At 52.1% G+C, this 16,284-nt stretch overlaps 1 protein-coding gene across 7 annotated transcripts in view; it reads left to right on the plus strand.

Annotated features, from left to right (window-relative positions):
- The first annotated feature begins 2,392 nt into the window (after positions 1-2,392).
- MYT1 (myelin transcription factor 1) overlaps positions 2,393-16,284 on the plus strand; it is a 61,393-nt gene continuing 47,501 nt past the window's right edge. For 6 of the 7 annotated variants that reach the window (XM_079127410.1, XM_079127408.1, XM_079127411.1 and 3 more), the window contains exon 1: positions 4,846-5,151. The gene's annotated coding sequence lies outside the window, so the exon portion shown is untranslated. Of the gene's footprint in view, positions 3,020-4,845; positions 5,152-16,284 lie in introns of those variants that run through there. The other variant, XM_079127409.1, reaches the window with a different exon arrangement.

Below are 16,284 nucleotides of genomic sequence, written 5' to 3' on the forward strand. Positions count from 1 at the left end.
GACATATGAGGAGAGAATCAGAGAGGACAGTAACCCCATGAGGCCCTTGGCATCATATCTGCCACTACCAAGAGGAAAAGGAACAGAAAAAGAAGGACTGTACTGACAGCAGCAGGTCCCCTCCTGCCCCACTCACCTCCTCTTGCTCCTCCTTTCCTGTCCCTTCTCCCAGCCTCCTCTGGGGCCTTCTTGCTCCCCAAGGCTCCCTCTTCCTGTGATGATTCACTTTTATTTGCAGCCCAAGCCCTGCCCTGACTTTTCGGACTTAGTGGCATGGCCTGGCAACATAACTAAGGGTACTCGGCATCTACGCAGAGCTGTGCACCCCACTCTGCATCCCTACCGCGGCCTTGGGTCAGGCGAGCTCTGGAGGCCGTCTCTTGGCCACACCACGTGCAGACCCCCTGCGGTCTGTCTTCTGGCGCTCTTCCAGCCTAGGTGGGATCAGCGCCAGAGCCTCCCAACCTCTCCTCCTTCTACTGCCCACTGACTTTCTGAAGCCCTCACTGGGCAGGCCAGAGCTCCCCAGATCTGCCTCCCCCAGGGCTCTGAACTCCCTGTTGGTCTCCTTGCCCAGAATGCTGCTGCTCCCCCGCCCCACTGTGAGTATGAGCTGGGAGGAAGAGGACTCCACCTGTCAGGAATGGTGGCCTCCCCCAGTGTGGACCCCGTGTGGCCAGGTCCATTGCTGCAACAGGCCTCAGTGGACAGTGAAGGGTCCTGAACATGGGTGAGGCAGAGGACTTGTCCCAGGAAAGGTCCCCAATCTCCACTTCCCCTGCCTCCCCACTCCTATTCTGAAGGAGCTGCTAGGAGGCCTGGTCCCCAGCAGTCCTTCTCCCGCTGCCCCCTTCCCTGCATGGTCCCCCTCAGCCTGCAGGGCCTCCTGAGGCGTCCTGATCCTCCACTTCACCCTGCCTCTCTCTGCAGCTTCTGCCTGGACCAGGTGGGGTCAGTCTTCAGGGCTGTGAGAAGGCCCCACTGTCCGGCCCTGCCCACCCAGCTTGGACAATCTCCCCTGGGCTTCAGGCTTGACCTTGTCAGACAGCCCCTCCCTGTCCTTACGGCTGGTACTTTAGTGTGGGGAGGGTGGCATCTTTTCCTCCCGGTGCCCCTTCCAGGGCCCTGCAGGCAGGGCCCATTGTTTGGGCCTGAGGCCATTGTGTGGGGGAAGGGAGCCTCCTTGGCAAGTTCTGGGCATCAATTTGTGATTATCTCCTTTGGTCGTGATTGGCTGCCTGTGGGGGCTCCGGGGCCCTGGGACACAGAAGTTTGTGCAGCAACATTTTCATGAAGTGACACGTGCCATGTCTGGAGAGAGGCTTGCCTGCTTGGCCAGGGTGATGCTTTGTGGGAGCTTCCTGGGTGTGTACCTCTCCAGCCCCTACACCCCTTGTGCCCCTCCCAGCCTGGGCACCCAACTCTGCCAGGATCCCCCACTCGTGCCCTTTGCTCTCTTCTGGGCACCAAGGAAGTGAATGAAACATGCCCCCATCCCCAATGCCACACGGGCGCTTGGAGCTGCCCGTGTACTCACTTCTGGGGACTCTGGCCTGCCGAGGAGCTGACAGGAGGTGGGAGGTGGGAGGGCGTTGGGCAGGGGCCTCCTCTTAATTTACTCGTCCTTGAGGTCTGCCAAGTGCGAAGCGGGCGTAGGTGTCACAGCCAGCTGGAGCTCTGGTGACTCAGAGTGTGTGAGGTCCACTGGGGCTTCCTGTGGCAGAGGGCTTTGGCCAGGCTGCCACAGCAGCGGTGTGTGAGTGTGCGAGTCTCACGAGCTGGATGCCAAACGTCTGCAAGTGTGAGACAGGCACACAGTCAGCGTGGAGTGTGGGTACAGTGGCTCCGTTTTGTTTGCTCCATCTGCCAGGGCCTGCCTGGGGCAGCGCCCCCAGCCCTCAGCTGTTCTATACAATATTAATGCTGACCATCTCCGCTCCGCACACAACGCCCTAATTGTCGCCGGCAGCATTAGGGCAGGCGCCCATCTGCGGGGAAGCTTTCAGAAGGAAACAAGGAAACCTCACCCCCAGCTGGCCACCGGAGAGGTGGTGCCAATTACAGATGCAGAAAGTTGAGACCAAGATTACTTGAAAGAGTTTTTATGAAGCAGATGAATCGACACTTGGAATGTCTGTGTGCAGATTTGCACAAGTAATTACACCTTATTTGAAATGATCTTACCAGCTAAGCGGTCATTAAGCCTGCTTCCCCCGGCTCACACAAAGCACTTTCCTAGCATGGCTGTAGCCACACGTTTGGTTTTACAAACTCACCCCCCCCATGTGGAGTCTGAGTGCCCACCAATCAAACAGGAATTGTTTCCGTGTGGATCTTTCTAAACATAAAGTTAAAAAGGCACATACAGTTTTTCCACAGATTTTTATGAGATAAAACGGGAAGCCTGAGCTCCATACTTTGTGTAAAAGAAAATATTTCATGATTGAAAAAAACCTTGACAAAATTTCACCCCGTGTAAGAAGAGAGTCTTAGATTCTACCTGGCAGCTGTCACAAGCCGGGACTTGCGGGTCGGAGCCTTGGGTTTGGAGCCGCTGCTGGCAGCCTGGAATCCAGCGCCCGCGACCCCGTGCAAACGCACACTCGAGCCTGTGAGAACAAAGGCGAGCGCGGTGGGGGGAGAGCGCTGTCCGAAGTGCTGATCCGACGCCGCCTCTACTCCTTTGGGCTGAAGAGAGCCGGCCAAACCCGAGAAACTTGCCGGCAAACTCCTCCGCCCTGCTCCTTCCCGGGACTCCCGTTTTGTTCTCTTGATGGTGTCGACTAAAGATTTTGAACCTGGCTCTTCAAAGCCCATCTTCCGAAAACGCCGGTACATCCCTCACCTCCCAGCGGGGCTGCGGGCTGTGAGTTCTGCCGGCTGCAGGTTCTGACGTGAAGTTTCTGGGGGCATCGCAGGCACTCCTCCAGCAGCAGGGTCTGGGCCCCTTCCCGAGGATTGCAGCGACACCCCGGAGCCCATGGCCACTCAGAGGGGAATGTGAGCTGCTGACAGACAGGTTTGTGCGATACCTCATGAGGCTCTTGGTGGCACACTTTGGTTTCTCCCTGCTCTCTCCCGGTTCTGCATGGCTCCTTAAGTTTGACTCTTACATATCTGGACTGGAGGTTTTCCAGAACTTTGGCATTGCTGGGAGCAAGACTGACTCAGCACTGGGCCTCCCTTGGCTCCTACCTTCCCAGGAACAATGGTGCATGAAGCTGCTCTGAGCCTGCAGTCGGCTGATAAGAGTTTAGTAGAATTTCTGAATGCCAAAGGTGTGGGATATAAAATACCCAGTACTCACATGTTCAGAGGAGATAGACGCGGCTCTTCGGAGCATTCTCGGCTGAATGCATCCTTTTATGATAATGGATATGAGTTCATGAAAGAATAGAAAAATGGTAGGCAGTCACTGTAGGAGACTCAAACTGTTCTCATTTGGCTAATTAATATTTCATCCTCAGTTTGGCGGCTGCAGGCTGCATGTATTTCCTTTTGCTGATCTACACAATTGTCCTGCATACATCTTGCATTCTATTTGTTGAGAATGGTGTGTATGTGTAGGACTCCACCGTGCTTGCTCTGGGGATGGAGCCTCTTAGTCCCCATTCATGTGAACAGCTCCTACGCATATTGACCACAGTGGCTCACAGAGGAGGGGGCTCAGTTAACATCCACCACGGTTTCAGGACCTGCTCTCTCAAGAAAGCCAAATGCTCCAGTTCTGTCTTGTTCATGATTTTGGCAGCCTGAACCCTCCAGAGCTCATGAGTATGGTGTCCCCATGTGATTTGCCAAGAAACAATGCTTGCTGTCTGTTGAGAACTCAAGCTACCCTTGCCCCTGTGGGCTGGCTGTATTGTCTTTGCAGGGGTCTGAATTCCCTTCCCAGTAAGTTTCCCATGTCCTGGTTCTGGTTTCTCAGTGTGAGGAGGGGGTTTGGTCAGCAAACAAGAACACCTGGTTCTGGAGATGCTTACTGAGGAAATCTGTGTTTCACACGGGCAGATGAGGAAGTAGACAGCAGGTGCCTACAATGTGTGCACTTCCAGGGTGTGTCAGAAGACTCTCCTGATGCTTGTGGCATAGCTTGTTGCAGACAGTTTGGGAAGGACTCAGGGAAAGACAGGACAGAGAACTTGTGCTTCTCTGATTGATATGAGCTCAGTGTTTTTAGGGGTAGGGTACCAATGCTTAGCAGTTTCCAAGTTGTCTTTGGGAGTGTTTTGTTGTTTTAAAAAGTAAAATGGGAGAATGTGAACAAGAAAAATGTCTTTTCCTGATGTTTTCTGTGTGTGACTTTACTTTGTTGGTGCTTTTTATGCATGAAAACAAACAAATAAACAAAAAACAAACAACAACCCATCCATTTAAATCCCTGGTACTTGAATATGCAGATGAACCCATGTGTAATACTCGGGTTTGTTTGAGTAATAAATTCTGTAACCCGTTCTTTATGATGGGAGGTCATATTCCTAACCACCAATAAATATTGTAAAGCACTTTCACTGGAGCCATGCTAACCCAGGGCATCTGTCATTCTGGTCGCTGCTATTAGGAATTATTGGACTGAACCACTGGCAGAGAAAGTGGAGGGGGTGAGCGTGGTGGTGGTGATGCTCTCTGCCCTCTTGTGTAGTTTTCATTAAAAAAAAAAAAAACCAACATGCTGCATATTGATTATGGATCAGTGTGGGTAGCTGTGGGCATCTTCTGTTGGTGAAGCAGAGAGCAGGGGACAGGAGCTTCACTGGTCTGGGGCACCTCTCGCTCCCGATTTGGCAGATCCATCTTTCTGATGCTATACTGTAAATTTATTTCACCTCAGAGAGTAAACAGATATATTGGAGCCCCAAGGGTTCATGGGTAGCGTATTTACAAAGGAGACTCCTCCGCCAGCCCGTGCCACCGCTGCTAATGAGAGCCGTCATTAAGGAAATGAGACGGCGCCTTCTCTGGCTTAGGAGTTCGCACTGAGGGGAGAAGACGTTTAATTGAAACCCGCACGCAGGCTTCCCCACATGTGACCGCTGTGAGGGCAGCAGCTGCCCGCCCCTCCCCCGTCCACTCTGCACCCCCCATGTAAATTTCATGATTGCTTTCCGTGATGTCATTTTGAAGGAGGACAGACAATAGCTGTGGGGAAAGGTAAGTCACTTTATGTTCTTTTGCTGACAAAGGCAATACCCAACGCTGGTTTTTCCCTTGGACAGGGCAGGGGAGGGCACCAGCAGAGTTGGCTTCTGTGAAGAGCCTCTCTTTGCTGGAAAAGCAGGTTGGGGATGCTTTTTAGGCTGTTTGAGGACGAGGCTTTCTTCTCCTCTGGTCTGCCCAGGCTGTGTTCCTCCCCTCTCTCTGCCCCTCCTCCTTCCATACCCAGATTCTCATGGGCATGTTGTGCGTCAGAGAGAAAAGACATTAGGGGGAGACACTGGATGGAGGCAGCAGCTTTATGTGCATTTCTGGAAAAGGAGTGCAGATATGTCTGGGTCTTGGGACTCTGCAGCCCCCGGCCCAGGGAGGAGGCTGATTCCTTAACCACAATCTCTCTGGAGCAGGGCTTTGAGAGATCAGGGGTCTCAGGTGGGACTCACATCCAAGGTATGGCTCAGGGATGCTCATAGGAGCGTCCTGTCTTTGCCAGTCCTGAACTTCCAAACTTTAGGAGTGACGCCCAGGGTGTGCATCTGTGGGATCCATGTGCAGAACTGAGTGCTGCCGTTCCCAGCACCTTCTTATGATGTGGCTGTGGGTTGGGAAGTGTGGTTGTTTGTTGTGTCAGTATAACTGGATTTGCATATTTAGAATTAGGAAGTCACTTTGAGCTTTGAACACCAGAATACCATTGCCTGCAGGACAGCATGTTCTGGGGCTATGGGCTTGGCTCTGTCCACTGAACTCACCATCTTTATGCACCAGGAAAATAAAGAAGCCGTGGTGGTGTTGTCTGGGCTGTGGGTGCTCACTGCTTGCTCCTTCCAGACCACTAAGGCTCTTCTCTCAGCATCACCTTTGAGTCAGTAGACTCATTGGCTGGCAAAGTTGGGTGTTTAATTTCTCAAACGAAACCTCTGAGAGGTGTGGGTCCATGATTGCAGTGGCTTGGTCTTGGGGCATCAGGCTGCACCACTATAGTAATGATAATGACAGTGGGGATTTTAATTATCTTTCAGGAGGGGGTGAGAAATTTCACTCCAATGTTTAAGGAAAAGAATCTTAGAGAAACCCGAGGACTTATCTGAGGCTAATGGCTGAGTGAACAAAAGACAGAAGGATGCTGGGGCAAACCTGGAGGGAGGGAGCACCCAGCTGGCACTGAGGGGACTCCCTCTGGCTCCTCAGAGGTGCTGGGAGAGTGGGGGTGCTGGCCCCCCACAGGGCTGCTGGGGGAGGCCCCCAGCCCCAGGCTTCGTGCCCTCAGACCTCCCTTTCCATTGGTCCTTGGCTGTGATTATCACCTCCTTCCATATGGCCTGTTAATTAATGGTAAACAAAAGAGCAGAGAGCAGGGATTGCAGCCTCGCCAGGACCCTTCCTCTCCCCCAGGTTGTGTTCCTTCTGCAGGGGAGGCTGGGTTGAGGCTTAGAGGCAGTTTTCTCAGGGAGAGGAGGCTGCTTCTTGAACTGCTCTGTCCCATGGAGTTGGTGTCTGAGCCCCCCCACCCCCGGCCTGCTGTGGGGCACCTGGGTGGTGCTGGACCTTGCAGTTTGCTGATCCAAGGGGCCAAGCACCAGCCTCCAGGGGTTGGACATAGTGGCTTTCTATCAGTATGGTCTGCTGTCCATGCCCCACAGACTGCAGAGTCCAGAGGTGGCCCTAGGAGTCCCTTAGGCCAGGGGGCTGCTTCCATCTGAAGTGAGACATGGGGCATTGCCACAGGTTCAGAAGCAGACCCCAGAGCTTGGAGCCAGTGCTGCAGCCACATGACCCAGGTGCTGTGGTTCTGGTCAGGGAGTGCCCACTCTGAGAGACTCGTTCACTGAGTCCTGGGTTGTAGGGCTGCTATGTGTGGGGCTGGACCCCCACTGAAAACCTGTGTGTGCCCAGACACATCAGAGGGATTGGAGAGAGTGTGCTGGCATGGGGTGCTTCTAGTGGCCACCTGGACATGGCCAAGAGCTGGACTTGCCTCCTGCTGTGGTGGACAGTCTTCTGATGCTGCCTGGGTCCCCACCCCTTCTCTCTGTCCCCCAGGCCTTTTCTGGTTGGAGTCACTGAATATGCAGACGAGGACACGGTTGACACTCTGTATCAGTGAGTGGCACTGGGTAGAGGTGCCGACCACACTGGTTACCCAACACCCTTGCCAGCCAGAGCTCTGCTGCCCACTTTCTTGGAGCTGCCCATGCCCAGTAATGGCTATTTGTAATGCTGGTTTGCATGATCCAGCACTGGGTGGACATGGCAGGTGAGGAGTCTACAGATTGAAAAAGTGCCAGAGACCTCCTGGGCCTCTAGTAGCTGGTTGACAGAAGCAGGTTGGCTCATGGGGACAGAGTGCTCCGGGGTGGGCTTGGTGTGAAAGGTATGAGTGCTTTGAGGAAGGGTGAGTGAGGCTGGCCTGGGTTGGGGGTGAATGCAGGGACAGCTAGACCATCTTGGTCAGCACTGGACCTGGAGTGGATGCAGTGACAGGGAATCTGTGCACCTGGCAGAGCTCAGGAGTGACTGTGAGGCAGCAGTGGCTCTGATGGTCAGCTGAGCCCTGGGCAGGTTAGGCAGGGGCCAGTCAGACTTAATGCTACTCAGGCATCCTGGAAGGGTTCTGGCCGTCCCAACCCTGGAAAGCCCTGTCCAGAGCCCTTTGTTGTTGGTTCTTCCCTTGCAGAACACTAGGGGTTAGGTGGGGGTGTTCTCCTGGCCCCTGCTTGTCCCCCAGCACATTGAGCCTCCTCTTCAGGCTGCTCCTTCTGCTCTCTCTTTGTGAATGCTCATGAATAAACCAGAAGTTAGTTATCTACCGATGCAATTTTTCTAAAATACGTTTTAAATTGTTGATGGCCCTTTTTATATTATTCATTTATTTATATGAGGTGCTGAGAATTGAACCCAGTGCCTCACATATGCTAGGTAAGTGCTCTACCACTGAGCCACAGCCCAGCCCCAGATGTAGTTTTAATGGGAATTTCGTGGTGTGAGTTTAAGGAACATGGTCTTTGGGTACCGGCATCACTAGAAGGTCAATCAGAAGGGACAGAGCCATGTCTTCAGATTGATAACACCTGCATGGGAAACAGCCACGGGGTCCTGCCTGTTTATCTCCAGCAGTGCAGGCCCTCCTGATGTGGTCTGGGGTCCCCATTGGTGGACTTAGGGCACATGCTGTGCTTTCTCTGTGAGATGGACTCACTGTTGTTTCACTCTCTTTTTCAGTTTTAAATTTACGCTTTAAGAGATGCAATGTTATTTTAATCCTAAGGAACATATGTAACTCAGGGCATTTTTAAATATTTTTTAAAAATTTTTGTTTAGTTGTAGATGGACACAGTGCATTTATTTTTATGTGGTGCTGAGGCTTGAACCCAGTGCCTCACACATGACTCTACCACTGAGCCAGAACCCAGCCCCTCAGAGGGCATTTTAATCTGTTCTGAGTACTCTAGTATGTGAGTCTGCCTTGCCCAGGTTTAGTCTTTCCCTTGGGTAGAGAGAGGCTGTCGGGCAGGGTGTCTGTGCCTATGGCTACCCCTTTTCCTGTGGCTGGGGGCATCCATCAGCAGTCCCACCCTCTTACTTAGGCAGCTGTTGGACCGTGTTTGCTGAGGTTGCCTGTAGCATTTTGGACATGCCCTCTAGGCCTTGGGTTTATGAGGGACCTGGAGTGTGTCCTGTCCAGGAGGTTGCAGGGGACCGCTCTCAAAGGGCTGCTGTGCACGGTGGGAGTCAGCCTGTGTCTGCACTGCATAGGGTGGCTGAGCAAAGTGGGAGTGAACACAGGTGACCCAGGCTTGGGAGGGGAGTGGAGGCACCACACAGCCTGAGCTGCTGGCAGGCCGCTTGCTGGGCCCACTTACCCTGGGCCTGGCTCTTCACTTCTCAGTCTTGTTCAGTGTCATTTCAGCGTTGGTCTGAGGATTCAGGTAGAAGCCAGCTGGGTCCTCTCCTGGTTCCCATTTTGCTGCCCCAAACTGCACTTTAGGGGAGCAGAGGGTCTGCGACCTGCAGGGCAGAGCTCTCTGCCAAGTTCTCTTTGCTTGGGCAACAGCTTGAATGTTCCATGGAGGCCCCAGGTCCTGCTTACAAATCCCTGGCAGATTCCCCAGACCTCAAACCAGCAGGTTCTAGGTGTCCTCCATTAGTGGCCCACAGCTCCAAGGCCCTGAGACCCATCGTTTACTTCTGTGACCCTGCTGAGTTGCTCTGTCTAGGTACTTGGAACTTCTCACCTATGGGCTCGTGGAATTCTGAAAGTGAGGTGGTTTCAGCAGCTGTCTTCTGTGGATAGCCCAGGGGACCCTGGTGAAAGTGCCTCCTGTCCTTCACTGAACAATTGACTTGTGAATCATCAGTTTGCAGGTGGAGTTGCACAATTTCTTGCATACTCTATTCTTCTACTTTGCCCAAAGTTTTTTTTTTTTTTTTTTTTTTTTTTTTTGTGGTGGTGGTGCTGGAGATTGAACCCAGGGCCTTGTGCATGCTAGGCAAGCACTCTACCAACTGAGTTGTATCCCCAGTCTCTGACCAAAGTTTTGCTTAGGAAAAAACCAGGGACTTAAAAAATTGAGAGGGCTTGTGATATTCAATATTTTTTTCCATTGACACAGGTTACTGTCTATAAAGTGGGTCAAAAAGAAAAACAAAGGCCTGGGGTGTGAGGGGGCAAAGAGGCAGCGGACACTGTGGTCACGCATGGCCCTCCCCCTCTGAGGTGAATGGTGCAGCTGGGCTTGGGATGCTCTGGGAGGAGCCTTCCCTCTAAGACCCCACTTGGCCTGCTGGGCTTTCAGCCCTGGAGGGCATCCTCGGCCCAGAGCCTGGCCTTTGCTGCCCTCTTGGCTCTTTCTACAGCCTGGGAGACATCCTCGATTTCTTGGTATGCCCTAGCCTGCCTTCAAACTTATTCTCCATCCCCAGTCAGGTTAACCCCAGGATTCTTGGACAAAGGTCCCCAACTCCTTTAATCTTCTGCTGTTGAATTTTTGCTTCTCTTTCAAGGCTTAGCCCAATGCCACCTGGATCCTTGGGTTCCTGGCTATTACTTTGACCAGTCTCTCTCTCTCTCTCTCTCTCTCTCTCTCTCTCTCTCTCTCTTTTGCTTATTAAATTTTATTTCATTTAAAAAAATTTAAAATTTGTTCTTTTTAGTTATACGTGACAGTTAATGTATTTTGACATATTTTACATACATGGAGTATAACTTCCCATTCTTTTGGTTGTGCATGTTGTGGAGTTACATTGGTCTTGTATTCATATAGGGACATAGGAAAGTAATGTTCAACCAGTCTCATCTTTGAAACACCTTTCCTGCCAGGTGCTGTGGTGCCTGCCTGTAATCCCAGTCACTCAGGAGGTTGAGACAGGGGGATCTCAGGTTCAAAGCCAGCTTCAGCAATTTAGTGAGGCGGTAAACAACTTAGTGAGACTGCCTCAAAATAAGAAATAAAAAGGGCTGGGGATGTGGCTCAGTGGTTAGGAGCCATTGGGTTCAATCTCTGGAACAAAAAAAGGAAAACAAACACCTTTCCCAGTAACTCTGCTGTCACATTGTGCATGTGAGTGGGGGGTCTCTTCTTGCCTCCAGAGAAGTCTGGGCCTCTGTCTTGGGGCCACAGGCTACCCACTCGGGCTTGCCTGGCACAGGAGCCTGTGACTGCCCCGGCTCCCCTGTCAGTACATTGCTGGGAACTTTCCACAGCTAACTGGAGGTAGCCAGAGAAGGATTAAGTCTGGCTTTGACGTGGAGGTGGAGGCTGGGCCCTGCCTTTTGGCCACTGGAGACTATGCCTACCCAGATAAAGAGTAGACTATGAATTCATGCTGAAGGGATTCTTTTTTAAGTTTTCTGGGTTTTAGATTTTTGGGGGCTAGATTACCTAGATTTCTGTGGCACCTTGTTTTATTTGCATGTAAACCATGCCCAACCCTGGCCTTGGTAAGTCACTCTCAGCCATGGTCACCTCTTAGGATCTCATTTCTGTTTCAGGTTGGTCAGCTGTGTGTTCCCTCCCCAGGACACACTGGGAGGCAATTTTCCCAGTCTCTGGGATGTGAACTACAGCTTGTCACCTTCTTGCCTCAGAAGTCTTCTTCCTATGTGTATCTGTCTGAAGGGAAAGAAAAGTGGATTTGTTATTCAAATTGCAACTGGGAAGGCTTTGCACCCCCTGGAAAGTTACCCAAAGGTGAGGGAGGAGACAGCTGCAGGGGTCTGGCCCAGCCCCTATTCCCGTGCCTGCCTGTGCCTTCAATCATCATTCCCATGGGCTTTGCTCATCTGGCTGTGAATCACAGGTTAGAACTGCTGCTGGGTGCAGCTCCTTCATTTCCTCTTCCAGCTTCAGTCCTTGGCTAGCAACCTGTGCTTCCTGCACCTGGAGGAACCAGAGCCAGTTGGGTAGGAGACATAGAGTCTCACTCTCCTTCCCACAGAACCCTCTGGGGCCTTGAAAACCTGTGTGCCTGTGTAGGGGGATGACCTTGGGACCTGGGGGGACTCTCTCTGCAGGTGCCTTGGTGCTCAGGCTGTGAGTGAAGTGTTTGCATTTTCTCCAAACTTTGGTCTCTGTTGGCTCTGTGTATTAAGTACTGTGCATCCAGGTTGAGAAATTAGCAAACCCCCATTCCCTCTGGGTTTCCAAGTTCAACTGTGCCTGGTCTGAAAAGGTGCCTGTGGTCATGGCCTATGAGGCAGGGCCGGTCAATCAGCCTCGCTGTCCACCAGTATCCTTTCCTGACACAGGACAGGGCTGGCTGCCTTGGGAGGCAGCAGCAGGTGGGGGCGCCTTCCCTGGGATTAGGACTTACCGTTGCCTGTGGCCTGGCCTGGCCAAGAGGGGTGGTGTCAGGGCAGAAGGGAGCCCATCAATGCTTCTCACAGGGCTGCATCTGTTTCTTCACCCTGAGCTCCTCCTTCGGCACCTTTCCTTTTGCCCCCATTCTGGAATCACCTCCTCTGACTCCTTATCCTGGTGTGCAGGCATCTGGTCTGCTCCCTGGGGCTCCAGGAGCATCCTGGGATTATGCCACCCAGTGGGTAGAGGTCGGGGCTAAATGTTGAGGTCCACTTGGGGCTAAGGGAGTTCCTGCCTCAGAAGGAAAACCCTGTTTGCACCCTGTAGAGCAGGTCGCTTGGTCTGCTCTGGATTCTAGCCTCAGGCCTAGCCCTGCCAACTCTGGAGTAACACTGGTGATCCTGCGACACTGTGCCCTGGACTGGACCCACTCTTCCCCTGCTGGCAGCCTGGATGGCAGACCGCCTGGAGCGTCAGTCCCATGACTCAGTTTGGAAAGTTGTTATTACTGCCTAGCAGTTTAGCTGTAGCTTTTGCAGCATTGGTAAGGTTAAAAGAAATGATGATAATAATATAAGAAAGACTCAGCCACAGTGACTGCCTACAACATGCTATTTGCATTTTTAAGGAAATACTTCTTTGAGACAGCCTGGGTGAAAGGTCACTATTTGCATATAAATGGAAAAGAAAGTGTATGATGCTGGAGGTTACATCCACATTATTTTCTCAGCAGTGAGCTGCTGTTGGAGAGATTAAGGGGCACGGCTTGCATTTGGCTTTTATTGAATAGAGAAAGTACCAGCAAGACTGAGTTAGAAGCAAAATGAGAGAAATGTGCAAAGCTGTAGAATTGCCAATTCCTCCTGCCCACCCCTTCCTCTCTCATTTTTCACCTAAACTCAGCAAAAGCAGGTCTGCCTGCTCTGCTCAGCAACTCTTCACTCTCTGGATTCTAGCTTAAAAAAAAGAAGAAAGGAGAGCCAGACTTGCCTTTACTTCCCCCTTGGCCCTATTTGTATTTCTTACCCAAAGCTGTTTTAATGGGAGGGACACCAGCACAGCCCTGGGGGCCCCCCAAACTCAGGAATGGAACCCCCTACTGCACCTGTGCACCTCCAGCACTGGGGTCTGGCTCTGGCTGGGAGGAAAGGGCTTCTGCTTTGGAGCTACAGGGGCATCTGGGCCCCTGCAGGAAGTGCAGGGAGGCAGAATCCCCGGGGTCCTGTGGGACCCAGGCAGCCTGCAGCCTCCAGAGGCCCAGATCTGGGGTGCAGGTCACAATTCCCCCATGGAGAGTTTCAGCTGTGTCCCAGGCCTGGCCCCTGGCTTCCCAGGACCTGGAGGCAGAGTCAGTCCTTTGGGTGGACCTGGGGCCTGGGGCAAGATGCACTGTTCTGGGGGGCAGGCGTGTGGAGTGTCCTGCTAGGAGGAGGGGCCTGAGATTCCCCTGTGTCCTGCTTCAACCTCCCTCTCACAGAGACTCCACCGATAATTTTCCCACCACCTTTATTTAAAAAAAAAAAAAAAAAAAGATTTATATTTTTAACATTATTGTATTTTTATACCTTTATTTTATTTACCTATTTTTATGTGGTGCTGAGGATCGAACCCAGTGACTCACATATGCTAAGCAAGTGCTCTACCACTGAGCTACAACCCCAGTCCCAATAATTTTTTTTTTTTTTTTTTAATTTGGTGGATTTGGTGGTACTGGGTTTTGAACTCGGGATCTCACGAATGTTAGGCAAGCTCTCTATCACTGAGATATATCCCCAACCTCCCCTGTCTACTATTTAAAAAAAATATTTCTGAACACATCTCAAACCTACAGGAAGGTTTCAAGTCCAGGGCAGAACTGATTCCTGAACCATTGAGATGCTGTTTCCAGAATGCTGGGTGGGCTTCCAAGCCAGGGTCTGCTTTCACATGCTTCTGGGTTCAGAACCACATGCTGTGCTGGGTCCTGGTGCCTGGACTTGTCAGTCTGGGGTAGAGTGGTTTGAGTCCCCTGTCTCTCAACCTTGAGTTTTTTGAAGAGGTCTATTATTTTGTAGAATTCCCTTCTGTTTGCCAGTCCAACTGCCTGTGACTGGACTTGGATTTGCAGGAATGCCCACGTGAGCTTGTGGTCACCAGACAGCCCAGGCCTTGGGGGCACCTTCTTGCTTTGCTCCAGCTCTGGACCAGGGAGGCTTGCCAGCCCAGTGCCCAGACCATGGGGTTCTCAAGACGTGGACATGGCAGTCCCCAGCATCATGGGACAGTTGGCTTCTACATGGGCCCAGGACTGGATTCTGCTGCTGCCTTAGCCATAGCACCCTGTGGCTTCCCTCACAGCACTGAAGGGCCCTCCTCCCTCCCTCCCTCCTCCCTCCCGCTCCTCCCTCCTCCCTCCCTTCCTCACTCCTCCCTCCTCCCTCCCCCTTCCCTCTCTTCTTCCTCCCTCCCTCCTCTTCCTTCCCTCTTTTCCTTCTCCCTCCCTCCTGCCCTCCCTCCCTTTTCCCTCCTCCCTCTCTTCCTTCTCCCTTTCTGAATATGTCTCTGCTGGGTCCAGGAGCACAGGTCAGAGTTCTTTCAGAGTCTTTGTTCACTTGCAGGTGGTCATCCCCACACCACCCCTCTGGTCAGTGTCCAGTGGACAGTTTTGCAGGCAGTGTGTATATGTAAGTGTATTTATTCTATCATTTCCCTCGGTCACCATTTTTGTCTCTGGCACAGAGGGCATGCACTGCCACTGAAATGCTGGGCAGGAAAATCTTTCTCTGCTGCCTGCCCCATCATGCTGCTGTTGAGTGACACGATGCCATTATGGTCATAGGCTTCGTTAGTGGCTTTGCCCCCTTTGAAAATTGTGGGGCTCTTTGCTCCTGGTGTTTTAGAACTTCACAGTGCTGGGTTGAGTCGCAGGTGGGTCACTGTGCTGGGCATTTAATGAGAATTTTGATGTAAAAATTCTTCCTTTAGTTCTGGGACATTATTTTTCTTTATTATTCAATTAATTCTTTTCCTTTCCATTTTCTTGGTCCTCTGTTGCTGGATCCCATGTCAGATGTTAGTTGTCACTCTATCCTTCCTCTTCTCTTCCATGGAATTGTTCATGTGGCTTTATGATTCACTTCCAGGCTGGGGAAGGCAGACACCACAGTGACACTGAACCTTCCTAGGTGATCTCTGCATAGGCTGGTCTTGTCTGTTCTGACCTACCTCCCTGGTCCAGCTGGTCCCTGCTGTAGCTGCTGTCCACAAATGGACATTCCACTGGCTCATCCAGCAGTCAGGGAAGGGACCTCATGCTGAACCTGAGAGGTGCTCTACCTGACTCTCCTCTGGGTGATGTGGGTTGGGGTTTGGGTCTGTTTCCAAGGGTCCCATTCTCCCATGGCTGGCTTTCAGGGCTCAGGTTCTGGGGCAGAGAGTGGGTTCTGAACTGTGCCCCCACGGTCTCCTGTGGTCAGCTGTTGGTTTTGTGAGCCCTTGCATTAGTTTTCCACTTTCATTCTGACTTTCCCTTTTTGACTTGCTGGGCTTTGCTTTAAACCTGGGCGGCAGCAAAGAGGGGAGGATGAGGGATTGAGATGAAATGTAGGGAATTTTTTTCCTTTCAAATGGCCAGATGTAGGTTCTTGCTTAGTCCCTGGGCTCAGCCTTTACATTGCACCACGTCTAAGAAATGACCAGAGCTCAGGAGACCGGGTCTCTGCAGGGCAGTGGTCTCCACTAGGCAGGTAGAGCTGGACTGTGCTCTGTGGCAGTCCTAGTCATCTGAGAGATTGCTGCAGCCCTGGCTCAAGGTGGTGTGGGCAGAGCGGGGCATTTGTGCAGCAGAGTCCTAGGCTTCCTGGCTATGCAGAGGTGGCTGTGTTGATAGTGAGCCCCAGGCAGTGAGGATGCGAGGGGCCTCAAGTGTGGCCCCCCAGCACTGCCACTTTCTCCTGCACCCTGGTCCTAGTCTTACCTGGACAGGGAAGTCTAGGCAACAGTTAGTTTTTGTCTGTGATGTGAGGAGTCCAGCTTCCTTCTTTTGGATGTGGGCCCAGCATGTTGCTGAAAAGGAGTGAGACCAGCAAGGTTGTGTTTAGGACCTCAGGTACAGGACCCTCGTGGATGCCACCAGCTCCCTCACAAGCAGCTCTGTTGAGGAATGGTCTGTGTGCCACACAGTTCTCCATTAGAAGAGTGCCATTCAACATTTCAGCAGCACCCACATAATCTCAGAGCACTTTTATCACCCCAGAGGGACAGCCCTCCACACCCCTTCCCAGCTGCAGGCACCGGAGTCTGCTTTCTGAGTCCGTGAAGGTGCAGCATGCATATGTGGTCTTCCGCGTCT

Source organism: Sciurus vulgaris, assembly GCF_902686455.1.
Source record: "Sciurus vulgaris genome assembly, chromosome: 2".
NCBI lineage: Eukaryota > Metazoa > Chordata > Mammalia > Rodentia > Sciuridae > Sciurus > Sciurus vulgaris.